The sequence below is a fragment of the Pelecanus crispus genome, chromosome 6, assembly GCF_030463565.1.
Source record: "Pelecanus crispus isolate bPelCri1 chromosome 6, bPelCri1.pri, whole genome shotgun sequence".
Taxonomy (NCBI): Eukaryota; Metazoa; Chordata; class Aves; order Pelecaniformes; family Pelecanidae; genus Pelecanus; species Pelecanus crispus.
Window position 1 is genome coordinate 29,862,939 of NC_134648.1, and position 22,839 is coordinate 29,885,777.

General features: G+C 43.1%; 1 protein-coding gene across 4 annotated transcripts in view; it reads left to right on the plus strand.

Moving 5' to 3' along the window:
• AMBRA1 (autophagy and beclin 1 regulator 1) overlaps positions 1 to 22,839 on the plus strand; it is a 137,260-nt gene that overhangs the window by 61,537 nt on the left and 52,884 nt on the right. The gene's annotated exons all lie outside the window — the stretch shown is intronic.

The window sequence follows — 22,839 nt, forward strand, 5'->3', positions numbered from 1 at the left end:
TTGGGATCTAGGAGTTCAAACTGTAATGTTCAGCTGCTGTTTTCCCAAAATCACTGTTGTGGTTTAACCCATCAGGCAGCTAAACACCACACAGCCGTCCACTCACTTCCCCCCCACCCCCAACCAGTGAGATGGGAGAGAGAATTGGAAAAAAGGTAAAACTCCTGCCTTGAGATAAAGACAATTTAATAGGACAGAGAAGGAAAGGAAAATAATAATAATGATAAAAGAATATACAAAACAAATGATGCACAGTGCAGTTGCTCACCACCTGCTGATCAATGCCCAGCTAGTTCCCAAGCAGTGGCTGTGCCCCCTCCCCCCCTCTCCCCAAACCAACTACCCCCAGGTTTTTTGTTCAGCATGACATCATATGGTATGGAATATCCCTTTGGCTGGTTTGGGTCAGCTGTCCTGGCTGTGTCCCCTCCCAGCTTCTTGTGTACCTCGAGCTTCCTTGTCGGCAGGGCAGTATGAGAAGCTGAAAAGTCCTTGACTTAGTGTAAGCACTGCCCAGCAACAACTAAAACATCAACTGCTGCAACTGGAATTAGCCCAGTAACCTTTCACTTCTGCTCTAATGATGAAAGGGATGATGATAAGAGGCTGCTCTGGTTGCCTTGGAAACTGTATTGCAGGAAGTTTCTCCAGTTCCTCTGGCATCGCAGGTGTGATTGCCTCCCATGGCTCAAGTCTCCTTGACCTAATCCTGTTCTGAGATGCCCTCATCCTTCAAACATGCTTGCAGTGATGCACAACTGTACAGAGTAGGACTGAGATACATGACTTGAAAGCGCCAGAAGGCCAGCAAGAGTTGATGGAAAAACTCATCCCAGTTGTCTCTGATGTACCCTTGTTTTTCCCACTGTTAGCAGGTATGTACTTCACTTCCTCTGGAAAGGCTTTTTCTATAGTTGCTTGAGACTGAGTGTTGTTTTGAGTCCATACCTTCAGCTGTCAGTCATTGGCTTTTTGCTTTTAGCTTGATTCTGGCTTTTCTTCTAAGACAACTACATGAATTTGGATTGGTGTCCTGATCTAATCCTCCTTTTCACAGTAGGCAGATCTGTAGGGTGGTACAATCAATGAACATAGCCGTGTGGCTTTCTATGCAGTGTGTTTCTGTTATAAGTCTGTTGGGTACTGCTTAATACAGAAAGACATAAACCTTCGAGTAACCTCATTCTCTGTGGTCTGTCTGTGATATACCTCAGTGGACACTAAACAACATAAGAGGCTTAAAATATGCCTCAAGTTCTTCTGTGACTGGAGAGCTATAGATATCTGTCACCTTCATCACAAACTTGAGAACTTTTTATAATTTCTGTGGAAGTGCAGCCTTTCATGCAGAAAGGCTGTAAGGAAGAAGGCTGTAGTGCTGAACTGCAAATGCAGGAACTGATTACAGTAGAGAGTGGAAAGTGTGCCTTTATGGAACTGGTGAGAGGTATCCTTGGAGTTGTTGATTTCCTCAACATGGTACTTAAGCTTCTGAAGACAATAGGATTTTGGAAGTGTGGAGAAGACTTTAATTGTGTGACATCCTCTTGTTTAAGTGTTCATTTATGAGCTTGCTTCATGTATTCTAGTAACACTTGCAGCCCATGAGCTTTCATGAAGCCTAGCTGCTGGACCTCAGCTCTCATCTGCCTTTGCCTCTCTCCAACTGCTGCTCTCCCAGAACAGCTTTCAGCTATGAAAGTTTTTAACATTGCTGCTTGATCATGGTGGAGTATTTCATAAACAGAATCTCCTGATAGTTTGGTGTCATAGATAGACTGGATGAAGGCAGAATAAAGTCACATACTGTGAGTTAACTTTATCTTAGCATTAGGATCCTTTGTTGACTTCTACTTCATAGATTCTATAGCTGTGGCTACAGAGTTATACCACATCATGACTGTGGTCAGAAGGTGAACAGACGTTCTTCAGATGAAATCTCTCTCCCAGAAGGCAGAAATCAGTTTGTTCATGGTTAAAAATCTCAAGCCTAGAAACTAACTGGTAATACGTAACTTCTTGTGGCTACACAAGGGTTGTATAACTGATCCACAGATGCTACATTGTGCCTAGCAGGTCCATCTTTATAGTACGTCAGTCATTTTTCATTGTATTGCAAGACACCAGTGAGTTTGTTTTTTCCGGCTCTGTGCTTTAATTGGCAGTCCAGTCTTGTGCTGTAATCTGAGTCATCCTGTAGCATTGTAGCTTGGCACAATGAAGGCTGAAAGGTAGTTAATGTCATTGGCATTTGCATGACCTACAGGCCATCTCTTCTGAAATAACTAGTCCTGTGCAAAGACCCCACAAAAGTTCCCAAGCTGGTGGCATTGGTTTTGATGCAGATAATGCTGCTTAGACCTAAAGGGGGTTTACTTCTCCTGTCTAGTTAGACATCTCCTGAAAGTGGATGGTAGGTAATGTTGAGAGAAAGCCATTAGCATATGCATTTATGTGGTGGAAAAGGTTGTGTATGTTGTTTCCAGTTAGCCTTTCCCTCCCACCCAAAATACCAAATTCTACACTGAGAATCTGTGCGGTTACTCATCCTCGTTTTGATGTCTGTTCCTGCTGTACACTGTTGCATACAAAAAGCATAGACAGCTAGGAAGCATCAGGGTATTTTGTGTGCTGGAATGGAAGAACGTTAATCTGGCTGTATGATGCTTTGCGTACTCTATGCCTCTGTTTGCTTGCTTCCATTTAGCAGCAGAGGTACTCTGTGGGCACAAACACTTCTTTGTTGTCAGCTGTGAACAGATCCAGTTTGAATTCTTTGGTTTGGACATTAGGAGTGCAAAGCACTAGAGATTGAAGGGCAGAGGGAATGAACTTTCATCAGAACCCTTTTAAGATGCTATCCCCTGTTTGATTCCAGAAACTAGGATATTCTCAAGGCTTGAGTGACTCCAAAACCAGTTTAATTTCTAAAATCATTTTGTAATAATATTCTGTATATCAGTGTCTTTATGTGGAAAGAACTGCCTCTTCACACCTGAGAGCTGGAGATGGTCCAAAAGCCTTTTAAATATTGCAAAATAAAGGTGAACTGAAGAGTCAAAATAGTGCTATTAGCACTTTAAAGACTGCTCTTGCTCAGTCCTTTTTGTTCTTGTCTTTCCTTTATGCTTTTGCAGCTCAAGCTGTAGTTCATCTCAATCTGCAAAGTCTGGGAATGTGTTAATTGAGGGGGATGTGAGTCAACTGAAAATAAGAATCCACAGCTATGTGCACTATGGGGGGTATATACACTGTAATTTTGGGGGCATCTGACTTGGAAGGCTAAGCTTCCTGTATAGTTAGCAGAGAAAGATAAGCTTCTGCTCTGATTCATCAGCTGAAGTGAGCTGAACTTAGGTGCCCTGAAACTTCTGTGGAGCTGCCAGTCTGTTTATCACTGACTGTATAGGGAGCTTTGGAAGAGTACCTTTCTGCTGTGGATACCTTAGATGCCTAAAATTAGGCAGGTTGCATCCTGCCCTGATGGCTGAATGCAGAAAAGATGATATCTAGAAGAGGAGCCTGAGCAGAAGGACTGAAACAAAAGTAGCAAAGGTGGTATAAGAAGCTAAGTGGGAACTCTGAAGAGGAGGAAAAGCAACAGCTGTTTGGTTTGTATGGAGGGTATTCCTTCATGTGTGCTTTGCTTCCACAAGTAAACACTGCTTGACAGAATGGCAGTGCCAAGGTAGCATATAGCTTTACTGTTGATCGGTGCTGCTCACCTGCTTGCTTTATTTTATGCATTTATCCACTGAAAAGGTAGAGTTGCTCTCCACCTCCCCCCCTCCCAGTACACAAACCCTGCTGCTGTCTGCAGCAAGTAATCAAGTTTACTTAGGAGGGGCTGTACCCTTTCTCTGTTTCTGTAGCTTTTTGTTCTGGGTTTTTTTTTAGTTTTTTTTTTTAGCTTAACTCTGGACTGCAAGTATTAATGGGTATTTTGAGACCAGTGAGACAATGCATGCTTAACTCACTCCTCAACATAAATGAGCCTTGTGTGATAGGGATTTTTTTTTTTTCTTGTTTCTGCCTGTGCAGTTTGAAGCTGGTACTGCCACTGTCACTTGGTGCACAGCACTGTTGTAAATTTAATTCTGCTAGCCCGGAGTATGAAACTTAGGTTTTACAGTGTGAATGAGTGTGCCTGCTGCTGGAGCCCTTTCTCAGACCACATCACTCTCAGATACTCAATAGAGACTCGTGTGATCTCCTCCTACATTATGCTCCTCAACATTTATGCTTCCTGTGTAGCACAGTGCTGTGACCTGTTTATTAATTTCTTCCCCTTCCTACTCCTTGTCCCTTCTTGCTGTCTGTTGTGCATTGATGCGACAGACTGCAGACCTGTCAACAACCTGTATTTAATGGAGTAGGCAAGAAGCTCTGGTACTTGATCAGAAGCTGTGCTAGATGTGATACAAGGAGACTCATTGTAGGTACATTCCTTGTTGCTACTTGGTGCTGTATCTTTTCCATTTTGTATGCTAAAACATGGCTACAGGACTCAGCAGCTAGGGTTTTGGTGTTATGAGAAACAAAGCTTAACATCTTGATTTCTTATATGTAGGAAGATAATGCAGCAGTTTTGTTGATGCAGCAGAGCTTTTTGCAGCTGTTTTGCAGCTCCTGGATGCATTTAAAATATTGTTTCTTGTGCCTCATGAGCTAACATGTTAGGTAAGCGAATGCACAAGTACTGTAATCAAATTTTATTAGTAAGTGAATTAGCCTTGTGTCTTAACTGGATGTTTTCTGGATCTTTGATCATGCCTTGCTCTTTTGGTTTCATGCCTCAAAATGGGTAAAAGGGGCCCACGTTAAGCATATGCAGATAAATAAGGAAGTATCTACAGGACAGCATTGTGGGAAAAGCTCTTCAGGAAAGTAGACTTTGGCCTGTTCAGGGATCTGTTTTGGGCCAATACATGCTGTTTAACATCTTCATTCATCACCTGAATGATGGGTGGGAGTGCACCCTCAGCAAAACTGGGAGGAGTAGGTGATGAACCAGAAAGTTGTGCTGCTATTCAGAGGGACCTTCATAGGCTGGGAAATGGGCCAACAAATCTCATGATGTTCAGTGAAGAGAAATGCCAAGTCCCACACCTGGGGAGGAATGACCCCATACATCAGGATGGGCTGTGGACCTACTGGCTGGAAAGCAACTTTGCAGAAAAGGACCCAGGAGTCCTGGTGGGCAACAAGTTGAACATGAGCCAGGAAACGTGCCCTTGCAGAAAAGGCAGTCAACAGTATAGTGGGTTGAATTAGGAAGATCATTGCCAGCAGACTGAGGGAGGTGATCCTTCTCTTCAGCCCTGGTAAGGCCACATTTGGAGTGCTGCATCCAATTCTGGGCCCCCAGTGTAAGAAAGGCATGGACATACTGGAGTGAGTGCAGTGAAGGGCCACAAAGATGAGTAAGGGATTGGAGACTGACTTGAGGGGAGAGGCTGAGAGAGCTGGGACTACTCAGCCCGGAGAAGAGAGGGCTCGAGGGTGGATCTAGTCAATGTGTATAAGTAACTGAGGGAATGAAGACAAGAGAGCCAGGATCTCCTCCGTGGTGCCCAGTGAAGGGACAAAAGGCAATGGGCACACATTGAAATTCCATTTGAACTTAAGAAAATATTTTTTTTTATTGTGAGAGTGGTCAAATGCTGGAACAGGTTGCCCAGGGAGGTTGTGGAGTCTCCATCTTTGGAGATATCCAAGTTTGACTGGAGATAGTCCCCAGTAGCCTGCTGTAATTCACCCTGCTGTGAGTGGGGTGGTGAACTAGAGCTTCTGCAGAGGTCCCTTCCACCCCCAATCTTCAGTGATTCTCTGAATCATGTGAGTGCACAGGAGCAGTGACATGATGCTTGGGTTCAGTGTAGCTGAGAATGGAGTTTGTTTTAGCTTAAGCTGTGTTAAACACTGTATTTCAGCAGTAGGTACAGCTGCTTCTGGTTGCATGTATTGGCATTGTCTGCTAAGCCTATTGTAAAACCTTGTGATGGCTGTTACTGCAGAGGACTTCTGGCTCTTTCAAGGTTTGTCTGAAAGAGCAGATGTTACTGGAGAATGCTTTGTTACTAGCTTTCCATGAGGATACTTACTTTGTGCCAAGAGTCTCTCATTTGCAGTTCCTTTTGGTAAGCTGAACCGAAAGCTGAAAAGTTGCCCACTTGAGTAGCATAAATGTCCATAGAAAGAGTTGGTGTGGATTAGCAGCTGTTATGTTATGTTATTAGCATAGTTTACTACTTTATTTGCAAGTGAGATTAGAATGAGCATAACTTTCTGGTCAGAGTGCGTGCAGACCACTTTGTTTTACAGGATGTGCTTGATGAGGTCTGAGGTGTCAGGGGATTTTTGGCTAGTATCTGGAAATGTGACTGCACTGAGATTAGCAGTAGTTGGAAAGATCTGCGTTTACTCAAGTGTGCCAGATACTGTCCATGACTGGCTGTATTTCAGGAGTTGTGGAGATGTTTGTGGTGCGTTGTCCTTGGTTATGCTGCCCCATGAGAGAAGTTTGTTAGAGAAATGTGTATGACTTTGTCTTCTACATGAGAAAGTCTTGTTAAAGGGTTAAGAGATCCCAAATACAGAGCCTTGAAGTTCTAATTACACTTTTACCCTTGTTTCCAAGGTGTTTTGTTACCAGCACTGGTTACATAGGTTTCCACATGCATTTGTGGAAGACAGTTCAAATGGGAACAGAGTGGTACTCAAAGCTTTGAATTAGGCTGAAATGATAGGGAATATTTCGGGCGGTTAAAGGAAGCGGTGTTATGGAAAGACTCTAGGCCAGAGGCAAAATGTATTTCAAACAAGCCAGCTGTTAAGCACTCTTAAGAGTCTAGAGTTCAGTGTTATCAGCCCATTGCTGTTGGCCTTTCAAAGAACCAGGTGTTTGAGGTCTGGGGTCAATCCACTTCTGTCTGTAGATAGTAAAATAGGGAGTGTGACAGTGGCAATCTCAATCTGTTTATTTGGAGGGCAGATCTTTCCTGCAGTTGATTCATTCCCGGTGATGAAGGAAGCAATGGTACTTTTTTAATCGTGTGTAAGTCAGTATTATTACAGCCCAGAGTGAGATTAGATACTTTGAGACAAGTAATGTATATCCCATTTGCAGTTTGTGAAGGTTTGTTTTAAGCAAAGTAGTGACTCTGAAAACGTCTCTGGGGTGTTGCATGTGAACCAAGGGAACATGAATTCCTGTCATGATGACGTAGCTCTAAGACCTTATATAGGCAGGCAATATCAGGGAGTATGAAACTGCTGTTATCTTTTTCTATGGTCTTGTTAACACCATTCCAGATGGTGTGCAAATCCATGTGCAACTCTTGTGTCTGCACTTCAGAAGGGCTCAAAGTAGCTGAAGGAAGAATCAGCTGAGGAAAACTTCAGCTATAGAATGACATAAGCTTAATGTACTTAACTAATCAAAGAAGTAGTAGGTAGTCGTTGTTACTTGATTAGTCTAGATAATCTATGTGGGGGAAAGATTTCTGATAGACCACCCTTTAATTCAGTAGACAAAAGGCATAGAAAGATGCAGAAGCTGATGTCAGACCAATTTAGACTGGAAACAAATGGCAGATGTTTGAATGGTGGTGTTAGGGTTTTCTTTATTTCTTGAAGTCCTGCTGCATAAAGTTTACCATTTACCTTATGGTAGCTAATTGCTGAAACCTGTGGGGTTTTTTTCCCAGTACCTGGAGTGTTTAAACTAGCAAAATTGTTGCCTGGGCTCAAGGAGAAGCTTATGAGCATAGTACTGGTCCCACAGTTCCTGGTATACGTACAGGAGTCTTGATGGGATGTCTTCAGTGGTCCCAGTGCAGGAGAGGTCCTGCTAGCCATTTGCATCATGTCACAAGCTGTAGTCTGTTCCAGTGCCACATGATGGAAGCGAGTACTGAATCTGAGAAAGCTTGTCTATTGTATTTGCTGATGCAGACTGTCCCAGTAAGCCTTTCTTTGTATTGGTGGCTGGAAAGCTAAAGCTGGCTTTGAGATTCAGAAAGGCATTGGAGAGAGATGACAGTGTTCTTAAAAGTGAAGGGTGCAGGCTGATTCCTTTTGTGTGCATTGTTAAAGCAATGAATTTCTAGATATCATTACATCAGAAGGGGTAAGGCTTTGCAGAAGTGCTCATCTTTTTGTGGGCGGTGAGGGCCCCTTGGGACCTGTCTCTTTGTGGGTGGTAAAGCTCACTTAGCCATAAAAGTATTTTCCCACAGCTTGCTGCCTCCTTTTTTAAGGGGTAAAAAAAAAATTAAAAAATTACCCACGCTCCAGAGCGCAGAGGGGAGGCAGGAACCCGTGCGATCTGCCGCGCGGAGGGGTAGGAATTCTCAGTGGCCTGCCGCGTTTGGCTGTCATCTTTGAAGAGGATAATCATGATTTTTGCTTACATGTTTCACATGGGGGGGAAAATACCCAACTACCACAAAGCAAACCCTGAGCCAGATTTGCTACACCCAATATAGAATATCTTCATAGACATTTTTATAGCCACCCTGGCATAAAGATGGAGGAAGCTCTCACTATAGCAACATAGTTGTATGTTGTATAAGGGATTTGATAAGGATGCTGTGTACTGATCTGCAACTCCCTTTTCCAGGTAGATAGGATTGTACCACTGGATCCTTCTGCTTGCTACCCTGGAGGTTTTTTTTTTTTAATAATTAAGGATTGATGTATCAATCTGTTATCACTTAATGTATACAAATCAAAGGTTGTTGCTAGCTATTAGATTATGCAGTGATATTTTTCCCTCCACATAGTATCCTTTCCTCAGCTTGCTCTGTTGGTTTTATGCTTCTGGCCTGCTGGCTTTCCTTGATTACAGGGGAAGATGTATGGGAAGGTATTGTAAGGTTAGTCATAACTTGCCTGCCTCTTCAGAGTGACTTTTGACTTGTGGGTTTTTTTCATCCCAGATGGGTTTACCATTACCTGTGTGCTTTACCTTACCATGAACCACACTGAGAAATCGCCTTCTCTGTGTGCAGGCTGGAGGAGTTTTAGAGCTCCTAAAGGAGCAGAGCCTAGGGAAATAAATTTAGTCTGTGGACTTTTCCCAAAGCATAAAAGCTGCATTTGCTGGTGGTTTTGGGGTGTTAAACATGTAGAAGGTGATAAGTGTCCTGCATGAGACAGAGAAATTCTTAAAGAAAACCAAGTAGAGGATCCAAACAGTATGTGTGCAGTAGCAAATACAGGGCCTAGTCAGGATGAGAGCACTACATTAAGTCATACCAGCTTTTTAACTTGTTGCCTGAGAACTCAATCAAAAGTAAATGCAGACAGCAGGCGATTTTGTACGCTAACAAACATAAACAGGAACCAAGGGTGGAGATGTACTTCATATACATCTCCCCCTCCCCACCCCCTGTTTTTTCAAAATTAGCATACCACCACTGCTGGAGTGGGTGAGAAGAGGGAATGGTCCCCAGTGTCTGCAGGAACTTAGAGGCTTGCTTTTGAACTAAGCAGGAGCTGCAAGTCGGTGCTACTAAAGGAAGCTGTGTTTTGCTTTCTTGAGCAGTAAGTTGACACACTCTCCTGCTGAACTCAGTGTGGGCTGTAATCCAGCAGCCCTGGCATGCAGGAGTTGTCATGTTTCTGAGAGTTCAAAATCAGTGGGAGCTGTGAGCCAACCTCTACGAATGTAATTGCTCTGGGCTCTCAAGCCCTGCTGAGTTCCCTGGTAGCCTGGCTTCTGAGTCCAGCTCTTGCTGATCTGGGAACCAGGTTCACATCTCTGTACGTAGTTTCAAGCAGCGCTTGAAGCAAGGCAAAATTTCAGCTGTATCAAGCTGCTTCAACCCACCTATTTTTGCAGCAATGGGTGGGAAGGAGTATGTAGGTGTGGCTTACGACCCATTAGATAACTTCAAAGCTGGCAACAAGCACAGAGATCAGCGTGGAAGAAGTTGTGGTGATGTTCATAATTGCTCATTTGTCTCCTTCAGCATCTTTGGGGGGTGGTGACAGTGGTAGCAGTGGAAGTCATTCATAGAAGGCAAGGGGGTAATAATCCAAGAATCAAAAATGTTACCACCTTTGCTAAGTAAGAGATAAAGATGATGGTTAGATTTCTAGTCCTGAGCTTTGACCAGGAAGGGGGTCACTAGAGGTAGAGCAGCTTTAGTAGTATTTGAGAGATGGAAGGTAGGCTGGAGAGGATCCAAACTGGACTTGTTGGAAAAAGAAAAGTGACTGCCAGGAGTTCACATGGTGCAGGTTGAGAGCTAGAGATGAGAAGAACACAGGGGTTAATGCATTTCCCCTTCTCACCCTAGACATCCAAACTGTGATCCAGAGTCTCTGAGGGATTTCGAGACGCAAGAAGTTAATGCATGTTTGTATTGTGAGGGGAAAGAGAAGAGCATACAAATGCGCACTGTCAAATGGCAAGGGTTGGAAATTGGTACGAAGTAGGGAGATGGGTATAAAATCAGAGGCAGGTGGAGTGCTTAGAAGGGTTGGGAAGATGCTTCTTTATGCAATGGGAGGAATTGCAGGAAGGGAAGGGAAGGTTGAAAGGATGGAGGAAGTAATGGCACTTTGTAATTTTTTTTACAAGCAGCTGAGATTCTGCACAGAGAGAAATGGAGGCTGGAGGAGGGGAGGGTTTGAGGAATGAGTCAAAGGTGGTGATGAGGCAGCTGGGACTGCAGGCGTGGGTTTCAGTTAAGCTGGAGAAACACTTTGTCTTCTTCCAAACAATTGTTCATATTAGCATTCATGGTGTGGGCATGCATGCACCCATCCATGTGATGTCTCCTAGTGTGCTGCACACACAAGTTGTTTGAGGATCTGTCTTTTGGTTCATGACAGACCAACCCAGTCAGATCTGTCTTCCCTGAGGTGCTGTAGTAGTAATGTTGTGTAGTGGAGGGAATTGGTCTGGTGACAGTTTTCATTAGAGTTGTCTCACAATAGATGGTGGAATGGGAACTGGTATCAGGGGTGGGTCAGGCTGAAAATCTGGTGGGGAGCATGACTAGGGGAAGGAGGCAAACACCCAATACACACACACTCTGCCCCGCTATACCCCTGTTATGAGGACAATGAAAAACATGAAGGAAATCCGAAACTACTTTGACAGAGTGGAAGGGAAAGAAGACACAGGAAAAGGAGGGCTTAGGGCAGACAAATAATTAACAGTACTTATAGACTGGAAATCATAGCAAGATGGAATGAGAGAGAAGGGCTGATGGTAAACACTGGAAGACATTAAGTTGTGGTGGGGAGGGAGTCAGTAACAGAAAGTTTAGAGAAAGAGCTTATAGGCCACATGTAATGAATAGATTTGCAAAGATTTTGAAAGGTGAGGTGAAAAAGCATGTTGCTAAGGACTTGATTGGGTTCTCCATGTGGAAGGCACCAAAGGGGTGTGAGGGGAGTGTGTTTCTGTCTTTTCCTGGCCCAGCTTGGCCACTGAGGTTCCACAGAAGACCCCTCATTTGCTAGATATGTGAATGTCTGTTGACACAGGAAACAGTGAAAGCCTAAGGCAAAGCTCTGTCATAACTTCTCTGCTTGCGAAGAAACTAGCTGTAACAGGATGTCGGTCTCCCCAGTCCTGTGATTTTAGTGAGCTACTGCCTAACTTCTGCTGTCTTCTGACTTGTGAGGCCTGATAAAATTGTCATTTGGGACTTTAATTTTACACTGAGTCTTAGAACTGAGAGGCTGACCTCGAGTGCTTATCATCTTCCAGGCTGTACCACTGCTGCTTCTTTGTTTGGAGCTGGACCTCTGGCTCTGCTGCTGTGAAGATGAGATCTTGGAGCCTCCCACCACAGTTTCTTTTTAGTTTGTGACCTCTACCTCCAGTAAAGCATGGCCTGCTCCAAATCTCAATTGTGTATAATCTAAAATCTTACCACAAACCAGTAAATTGTGATTGCCCTATTTTCGTAGTCTGAATTTCCTTCCACTCTTGCTTATAAATGCTGTATGGAGTAGCTGTGGTGGTTATATTGTATAGCAACTTCTTAGACAGGTCTGCTTAGTATCTTGTGGAAGTATTATGAGCTAATTCAAGCTGGATTAAAGTCAAGTCTGCCCTAAAAAGGAATAAAACCTATCTGAAGTATCCATGCATTGTGCAGTGCAGGGCCTGCATGCTGAGTAGCTAGAATGCACTGCTGCCTTGAGCTTAGGTCTTATTTTTTCTGTGTGTGGCTTTGAGTTTGGCTTTTAATACCTCCTTAAAATAATGGGATAAAGTGTTAGTTTCTTTTCATCTTGTAGTCACTTTTGTAATTGCAGTGGATTGATTGGATTTGTCTGGGTTGAACTCAGCTGTGGCACTGATTTATAGAAGTCACTGCAAGGTTATGAGCTTGGCTAAACTCCTTGGTGGAGTCCTGCTGCCCTCTGGGAGCTCACTGTTCTGAATGTTGCACTGTTACTTTCACATTGTTACACACAGTGGTCCATCAGGCTGTGGACCAGCGTGCTTTGTCAGTCCTGCTCTGCATATACTCTGGGATCTGGGTCACCCCTTGAGCCTGAATCTCTGCATTGGCTCTATGCAAAGATCCCTCTGGATTTGCTGAGGTGCTGGAACCTGCTTTGTGCATTAAAGCTAGTGGCAATAAGGAATGAGTCTGTTTCCATTGCTGTCACCTAGATCATGCCAAACCACCCTCAAAACTTCCTTCATCAGAAAGTATTCAAAACATTGCAAGAACCAAGTACTTTCTTTGCTGTAAGTTTCTTTCACTCTGTTCTTTTGCAGTTGGAACAATGTGGTCTCCCCATTGTGTTCTTCCAGCCTGGGCTTCCTCCTTTCCATCTCACCATGCTTTAAATTTAAACTGCCTTCCCATTAGTTAAACTATTGTTAGATTTTATGTTTTCCCAGCTTGCTTGTTTTCTGCTTTTTTTTTTTGTTGTCTCCCTGTTCACTGCTTTACCCAGAAAACAGCAAGCCTGGCTGCTTACTTCCCAATTCCTGACCTGCCTTCTCTTTTGCTCATCAGATTGGGGATACCTCATAAATTGTTCCCTTTAGCAATGTCTTTCCAGCTTTGCATTCCCTATGCAAGGTTAGTGCCTGTTTTCTTTGCAGGCACAGTGACTGTGCAGGACCCCCCGGTCTGAGAAGAAGCTGTTAATGAGTACACTGCACCCTTGAAATACATTTCATAAATGCCACCTGTCAGCTCTTCATTTGCCCTAAGACACTTTGTTAGTTTATTATATGGAGTTTATTTAAATTGTCAGGACCTGTGTTCTTATTAATGGAGGTGCATTTTTCTCTGGGAGCATGTGACTTCATCTTAACCTCCCTAGATGAGTACAGATTCAGAACAGGCAAGCATTTCCTCAACAGACCTATCCTGCTCACAGGATATTATGACTGTGAAATGTAATCAACCATTGAGCGTGTTTAGCTTAGTGCGCTGTATTGTGGTAGCTCAGTCCATGTCACTAAGCTGACACAGCATTTTCATTGCAAGTTTGGATGCACAAGGCTCGTGCTGCAATATAGCAGTCCTGAACTATGTTTAAGGATAGTAAGAATTTTTGCAAGTCTTCCATTCACTGGCAAGTACAAGGCTTTGAATGTCTTTCTGTGCTTGGAGCTTTTATTAATACTGCGTACCGCTATTTCCACAATGAAAAGTGGCTCCAGTGTGGAAGCTTGGCATTGTAGTGATACACAGTTAAATCTCAGGAATTCAAACCCTTCTAGGGAACGTACTGCTTCTTGGATTAATGAAAGTTTGTATTATTGCAATGTGGTGGTTGATAAGGCATGCATGTGCTCCATGAAGATACTGCTGAGGTTTTTTTCCACTGCAGATGAGTGTTTTGGCATAAGACACGCACATTTAAAGTTGTGCTAAGCACACATTCTTGCAGTAAGGGCTGCAGAGGCGGTAGCAGGCATTTGGCTCACTGATTTGTTTGGATTAATAGGATTTCATGTAGTTAAAATGCACACTCACAATGAAAAAGGCTCTTCTGTGTACAAGCAGTTCCACTCGTTATTTTTGCATCTCTTCTGCATCTATCTGGTGGCGTAGCTGTATTGGTTAAATAGGAGTGCTGTTACAACACTATTTGAGCCTCTGATCAGCAGAGGAGTTATTTGATGTGAACTGAAACTATGGCCACACTAATTTATGAGCTATGGAGTTGATTATAAAGTATAACCTGTGTGGAATATGGGCTAAAGTTGGCAAGTGTCTTGGCAAACAGTCCCTACAAGAAAAGCTCAAGAAAATGCAGGAGCTCTGAATTATCTAAAACTATATACAGCAGTTTTGGCAAGGCTGGATTAGTCTGATACTGCGTTAGCATCTACATTTGACAAGTGAACTGCAGTAGACCTACTAGACAGTGTGGGCGGTGTGACAGCTGTGGAGGACACAAGCATTAGCCTTGGGTGGTAAGGACGTTCTGGTTAGGCAACGACAGCAACCCTGTGAAGGAGTTTCTTGTTGCTACAGTGGAAATATTCCTCTGAATCCAGACAAACTATGCTAGACCTGAAAGTTAAATTTAATGATTGTTGGAGGCAAAAGTGTCTTAATACCATAAAGAGTCAGTTTCTCAGTGCCTGTGTTACTGGCCAAGGCATTGCTAATGGAAAGACTGGCTGTGGACGTGCTGGTGGGACCTTGCAAACTTTGTCTTTGGTAAGAGAGCTAGGCGCCAGGATGCAGACAGGCAAATGACCCTTAAAAGTCAGATGTTTAGCTTTTTTGCTTTGACATACAGCAGCAATATTTGAGGTCTCTGCCCAGCCTGAGTCACATCGCGCAATGAGCTCAGATGGGCTCTTGTGCTGGGAGGGCCATTTAAGCAGGAGAGGGGAAGTCTGGGAAGGCAAGTCTGTGTTCCCGGTATAGCTACTTGGGGAAGTTTGTCCTTGTGTTCTTCAGAAATGTGGCAAAGTGAGATGGGAGCTCTGGAGACTTGAGAGCTTAGAGTCTGGTGCCTGCTCACAGCTCCTTGGTGGAAGGCTGCCCCCTTTGTTTAGTCTCTGCAAGACTCTTCATCTGAGGCAATTAGGATTAGCAGGCACATTTCATGCTCTGAAAAGTCAGAAAGGGAAAGAAGAAGGAGTTTTACAAAAGCAAATGCCTGCCAGGCACAGATTTCGCTCTGTTTTTGTGCAGAGAATAAACACAGACGTGAAGGTTAAAAAGCAGACTTCCAACAGCATTTAATGAAGGGCTTGGAAATGATGCAAGGGACTTGGTGACGGGAGAGAGCGGAGGCATTGCAAGGGGCAGAGTTGGCAGAGGGAGGAGCCCGAGTGACACACAGCACAGAATAGCTGTTGAGACCTTCCTAGTTCACCTTCACAGGGATTTTGTGAAATTTAAACTCTGGCAGGAGAGATGTGGAATTTTGATTTGGAGAGTCACCTACTGTTTCTGGAAGTTTAGAAGGGAGGAGGGCTGTGAACATGCCCTCGTGCGTGGGTTCAAACAGAGGTGAAGGAAGAAAATACGTATTTCTTCAGAGTCTGCGAAGTTCAGCTCTCTTCTGCCTTTTCATCTAGCAGTGTGTCCTGGCCTCATTCGCTCCCTGCCCTCCCAGTTTAATTCTGAAAAACACTTTTCTCTTGTAGTGTCAGTTGCTTGGGAGCTGATTTAAAATATATTATCTTACTGATTTTTTTTTAAGTAGATTGATATGGACCTCCAGATGGAGAAATGACTAACCTTGTTTCTCCTCACACTGACAAGATAAAGTTGTCTTTATGTCCCCAATATTTTCCAATAAATACGTTTGACTCCCGTGCCAGGGCAGTATCTGGTGGCTCTTACAGCTGATTCTGTATCAGAGGATTTTGTGGTGTATGAAATAATAGAAATTAGGAAGAAAGCGTAAACCCCTTTCTCCAACCCTTTACTCGTTGCTTTTTGTTAAGGCTTCTTTATGCATACAGGCAAAATCATCTAAAAGGCTGAAAATATGCAGAAAAGGTCGAAACAAAACATTAGTTAAATAAAATGCAGATTGGAATGTATTTTTAGTGCTTGAATATTTTCCCTAAAAGGCTATACTGTAGGAAACATGTTTTACTGCTTGAATCATATGGTAGTATGAGGCATGGTTTTAACACATGCTGCTGTCACATGGAAATAAAGAAATGGTCTCAAAACAAGCAACAATGTCTGCAGAAACTTCCTTTAACTGCTCCACCAGTTAGCTGATTGGAAGACTCCAGCCTTGACTCCCCTTCCCAGCAAGGGGCCCAAATGAGAAAAGAGAAAGCTTGTTTGCCCACCCACTTCTCAAACAACTTCTGAGCTGTTTCAGCCAACGGTAACAGATGTTTCTTTCTGTTTCCATAACCTTTTCCTGTCAAGCTCTTTTAATGATACAGCATCTCTATTTGCAGGAAGATTTCTCTTGACTGTTGAGCCTGGTAACATTTATTTCCACCCGTGTGCTTCATGGAGCACCTCCATCTCTTTACATACCATTCCAGTACTATACCCAGTATCAGAATTCCAGGACTCTCATGGTGGTCCCTAAACAAGTGGGGTTTTGCTGTTTAAAATGTGCACACATGCATGCCATTACATAGTGTAAAGGAACCAACATAGCGGAGCCCTCCCACAGAACTTCCCATCCACTGCAGCTAAACGTATCATAAATGACCAATGAGAAAACAAACAGCTGAACCTAAACAGTCCTTGTTCCTAAAAAGTTTTCTTATAAAGAAGAAAATCGCACTTAGTGTCATTTGAGTTGTACAAACCACTAAGACTTGCAGCTCTGCTTCTTTTGCAAGCAGGATTTGAAGCTTCGTTTCTCTGGTGAATTGTACTTACTACTCTGCAAGAATGAACTTTTAAACTATGCAAATGAAGTATCCTCTGAAGCATAAGCTAAATAATTATGTCTCACTAGCAAGATACAACTATTATGTTGTGTTCAGTTGCCAAAGTCAGGCTTTCACTTGTCTCATTCATCCCTTCTCCTTTCCAGCAGTTGTTGAGCAGTTATGTTGCTCTCAACTCATCACTAAGGTGAGGTACGCATAAGACATTCTGGTATGCCCATGGTTCAGATGGTATTTCTCTTTACATTTTTTTTTTTGATGGCATTATGAATCTTACAGATGAAAAATAATGTGCAAAAATTGTTTAAAATCATGTCAGACTGTCATTGTGGCAAGGCTGTACTTGAGGTGATGATTAGTAGTGATTTAGGAGGTAGAAAGAAGGACTTCCTTCCAATTTATTTGTTGGGGCTTTTTTCTGTTCAGCAGTGCATATCTGATATTGGATGGTTGCAGAAAGTTCTTGGCAAGTTGGAGACTTAGACCATGATCTGTCACTAACAGTAGCTGAGAGGGTTGAGGTAGCTACAGCAAGGAAATTAAACTGCTTGTTCCTTATTGGTCACCCTGAGTATGATGAGGACTTCACAGTGACATTTGCTTGCTCCAATGTGTATATGCAAAGGCTATGATAAGATACCTTATTTGTTACCAAGGAGAGTGCAGGGTTTTCTTTGAGTGGTTCTGTGTGAATATTGCTGGCCCAACTCTTGCTGGTTCTCCGACTCACCATGCTGTTTGATACCTGATTTTTCCAACCTCCATGTGTAGCAGGGTGACATGAGCAGGGGCATCTTTATGGTGTGAACAACAGAGAAGCGGGAATCCTCTTTGTTAAGGAGAAAAATTATCAGCTTGCTTGGTGAAGTGCAAACAATTCAGACAAGAGGGGAATGCATTTGAAAAAGACCTTAATCTCCTGTAGTTTCCCTGAGGGAAAACTGAACCCTACCATCACAGACAAGTGCTTCCCAGATGCATTTCTGTATTAATTGTTATATGATCAGACAAAAGAAGATCTCTGACATCAGGAAGCTAAGATGTCGAGGAGCCATCATGACTGTATTGGGGATGGAGGCTTTGGGCAGGGCATCTGTTCATTTATTGTTTGTGTTTCTTGCAAATAAACCGGCTTCCTTTTGAAGCCCGAAACTTGTGGCTGGAAAATTCCCTTTCCTATATGATGCTTGCATTGCTCACAATGTGAGTGAAGCCCTTGGGCACTTGACTGAGCTCCTATTAGGATTGTCATCTTCATTACCTGCAGCTGAGGCCTGCTCAAGTTCCCATATCTGATAGGACTGTGGAACGTGGCATGCTAAGCATTGCCCCTTTTAAAAGGAAATTTTGCAATAGGAATGAGCATGAATGGGAAACTGCATTTCTTCTTACTTTGTACATCTTGGGTAAAGGAAAAATAACAGCCTTTTGAAGGGTTCAGCCTTCAAGAGAGCATAGACCTCTTTGGGGCTTTCTCAGTTAACATCGAATCTAAGATCCCTTCAGTGCTTAGCATATGCCAAAACTACCCTTAGTAACGTTCTGTGCATCCATTCATGAAAATTGTTTTGCCCACTTCCTATTTACAGCTTGCTGGTACATTGAAAAACAAGCAAAATGAATCCTTGAAAATACCAGGTTGCTATGCATACTGTTCCTACAGCATTAGCACAGTTTTAGATAGTTAGCTCAGCCACTTGAAAGGCAGTGTCTTTGTGGTAGCCTGGAACAGAGATTTGCTGGGATGTGTCAAATTCATATTCAGGATTTAATGTATTTACTGTGATCAAAGGTAGTCCCCGAAACCAGGCTCCCCCATAAAATACTTCAGGGTCGGAGATGTGCAAGAACCTGTTACATCTCCACTAGGCTTCAGAGATCAGTAGTCCCTTTTCAGCTGAATTCAAATTGCTTCAGAACTGGTTGAGCGAATCTGGTGTATTCTTACAGCAAAGAGCTTTATCTTTGGTTTGTCAAATAAATTTGTCCTGTGTTTTGGGCTTCCTGGAGCCTAGATTATAGTAAATCTAGAACTAGTAAATGTAAAACTCGTCAGCTGTGATAGATCCTTTCCACAAGTGTAGTATAACCTCAGTATCATTACCTACAGTTACAAAGGGGCTCATAAAGAGGTAATTACTTTTCAAAGATACTCATGCTTAAAGATGCAAGTACTAATCTAGGGGGAATTTTTATACCAGGGCCTAATCACTGTCTCAAATTGAGTCACAAATTAGCTCAGGGACTTCTCCAGCTTCCTCAAGCTTATCTGTAAGCATCTTAATACTTTTTTCTCTTACTATGAGGGGACCTGCCAGACACTAAAATCTTAAGAATAAAGGATCTAGTCTAGAAAAAAAATTGAGCTCTGGTTTCTGTTAAAAACATGGGAAAGAAATTCCCATATGTAGATGTTCCATGTTCTTGAAACTTGTACCCCAAAGCCTGTGTAGCTCTAGAGTATTAGCTCTTCCTCTGAGAGTCTGATAGTAGTAGTCTGGAATTATCCTGCTCTTCACTGAAGGAGTGCTGGAGTGCCATGGAAAGTGGTTTTGCACCACTTTTTTCCCTTTCAGTCTAAACTGAGACATTGGCTTTCATGGCTTGATTCATAAATGAGCAATAGCTGACTGGCAAAGGTTCATTTCTCCACATGCCAAGATGAGTTGGACCCTCTGAGGGGATTGAGACTGACGGATAAATATCTGTCACGTGTAGGTGGCCTACAAGAAAAGATTTGAGGATTTTTTTTTTTTTTAAGTCTTTGTTAAGACTTCCCCCCCCACTCTTTAAACTCTCTTGTCATGTGCTGAGTGGGGGTGGATGGAGATCGGGGTGGTGGGAGAAGGGGGGCTGCTGAAAGCATTTGTCTTCATTTCTGCCATCACCCAGTGTTTATTACGCAGTGATAGACAGACGCAGGAAAGCTGCCAATCAAACCTACATTCACTGCATTTCAATTGGCCTTCGCTTTGGATTTCAGCATTTTGAAATTTACATCATCTCTGCAGTAAAAGGTCGTTCTGTTCATGGGGATGACAAGCCTGAGACCCTCGGGTACTCACTGCAGTCACTTGTGATCCCATCAAACAGTGGAAGACCCAGGAATCAGGACAGACTGTCAAGTGCTTGGTGAGAACTGCTGCTTGTAAGAGCTGATCTGCTGCTGCCCACATTTAAGAAGCTGAAGCGTGTTGTTTGCCTCCAGGTTACGCTAGGACTTAAGAGGCAACAGCACCTTCTTCTGCTCTCACCCAGGCTGAAACCCTGACCGGGCAAATCCAGCTGAGAATGAGTTCTCACGCTGTACGGTGAACAAAAGCTCTGTTCTGAGGACTAACTTTCTGAAGTTTTCCATCAATGGTCTCAAATCTTCCCTGTCAACCAATGGAAAAGCAAACACAAGGGTTAGGATAGCATAGTTGCATACTGGGGAGTATTTTCCTCCCCAAATTGAACATCTGAAATGTTTGCATGCTTTTAATCACCTTTACTGTAGGACAGCGTATGTGGGAGGCTTCTGGCAGGACTTGTGATATGAATGTTATACCACTTCGTTATATGTAGCTAGATATAATTTAATAATTACACTTCTCAATTACATAATTAGTATAAGTAGAGGTAATTACTTAATAAAAGCATGTAGATCATGGATTGCCATTAGTGTTAGGCACACTGGTTTGGAGCCTTTGAGAAATGGACCAAATCCTTCTGAACATGCACCTTTCACTCTATGAACCTTCTTCCCTGGGTCCTAATCTTTTTGTTAAAGGTATCTGTAGTTGATGGCTTTTGCTGCCTCTGAAATTTGTGCAGGGCTGTCCTGTAGATGGGGAGGTACTGCTTTTTTCTGTTGTTAGTTTTTCTGTGTAGGATGTGACTGCCTTTGGAGGTGAAGTGGATGTGAAGTTTAAATGAACACCGTAACCAATGTGAAGGTTCCAGGGAAAGAAATGAGAAGACCAGAATCTCTAAAGAAAAAAAAAAAATTCAAAAACATTTGCCAACAGCTTTTTTATGGTACTTGTAGCAGTAGGTGCAACAGTTGTATGAGCCAGATGAACTTGCTGTTTGTGGAGCAGTTAGTGATGTTGCTAGGCTTTTGTGATGCAGAGGGAACACATGATTACTCTCCTAGGGTATGTTATTCTCCAGTTTATATATTACTTGCTGTGCCTTCAAAGGTTGTTCTCATTGCAAAATGGGTGATGACTTTGTAATGTTCATCTGTAATAAGATCAGTATTCTGGAATTACGTGCCCAACTTCTGTTGCCTGTCTTTGCAGAGTGTTTCCTTGTCTGACTCAGGCCTGTAAGGCAGTTGCTACCTAGTTGGTGATGTTAGTTACTGTTTCCCTGCAGCACGTCCCACTGCTGGAAATTTGTAGGGAAACTAGTTTTCTGTTCTCCACCTGGTGGCTGGAGGCAAGACAGCAGAAGAGCTGCCCTTGTGTACCAAACCCAGGCTTGCAATGAGGAGACTTTTAAAGATGAAGCAACATAAAATTTAATTGTCTTTCTTCCACTTCTGGTTGCAAAATGTAATTTCATTAATGCGTTGAATCTGCTTTCTCCAGTGCATATCTTTTGTTCACAGGAGCCCTTTGTTTTGGGGGATATGGAGAACAAGGCCTTGGGCATATGCAAGAGCAATGGAAGTGTTCTTAATTGTGCTCTCCAAGTGATATGTGCATGTCTGACAGAGGCAGATACAGAGACTGAGCAGATGCACAGTGGAGGTTTGTCAATTGCTGGAGGCCTGGCACGGTCGAGTACACAGCGTAAAGCTGGCTGCTCGGAAGTCTTGCTCTTGGCATATTTCTGAGCTTTCTCCAGAACCAAAAATCAGGACTTGAGACAGTTTATCGATGAAAAGAGGACTAGCAGCAGCCTTCTTGGCACCGGTCTAGAATTTGCTTCTCTACTTTGCCCTGTCCCCCCTTGTTCTTTACTTTGCAGAGAAAACATAAACCCTGTTAGTGTGTGTGTGTGTGTGTTTTCAGGACATATTATTTTTACAAGCCTGACTGTTCTGCTGGGATTTGATAAGAAAAGTAAAAATCCAGCCACCCTAGCCTCCTCATCTTCCTCCACACCACCTTCATTTACTAGCAGTTAGCAAGCTTTTAGCTCTCTGCACAGGCAGCTGGCCTGTTGTATACTGGACACAGAGTTGTCAAAGTGATGTCTCTTCCACTGTTGCTGCTGTGGCTGCAGAGTCCTGAGCCAACCCTTACAGGAGAGTGAAGCCACTGACTTTTCTGTGTGCTTCCCATTGGAGACAGTGTGGAAATGCTGAAATCCAGACTGCCTCGACTCTGGAGGCTGTGCTTTTCCTCATTTGTGCTCAGGGATGATATTGTCTTGCTCTCCCTTAACAAATTCTATTACCTTGAGTTTCTCTGGGTGTAGCATGTGTGTGTAGTACAAGAGCTGAATGTATATGAAGGCCTTAGAGACTGCAAATAGTATGAGATTTTTTGACTCTCATACTATTATGGGAGAACTGTTTCTTCTCTCCACTTGTCTCCCTAGGGATTGCATTTAAGGCCTCTGAGCTTTCTCAAATGTATGCCGACTTGAGTTACCAGTGGCAGTTCCTTTCTGCCTGGAAAATTATACTATTTGTGCTAATATCTGAAGTATTCTGCTTAGCCTTCTGCTTTGGGCTGTTGCCCAAATCCTTCGGTGGTTAGCAAGTGTCATGTCATTTGCCTGGAGTCAAGGCAGCCCCTGCCTTGCTGTAGGTTGGGCCACCCAGAGCAGCAAAGGGCCGGCTCATAGGTCCTCCTTGCTAATACCTTGTTACAGTCACTACTCTGTGGCAAATATTGTAGGTGACCTGTATCCTCTGAGTGGAGTTTACAGTAGTAAGAGGAATTATGTCCACAAATGTGTGTGATTTGCCAGGGTAACACTTTTCCTTAGTACGTATTCTGGTCTGCATTCATAGCTGTATTAGAAAATTTTGGGTCAGTGAAAATACAGCTTCACTAGCACCAATAAGT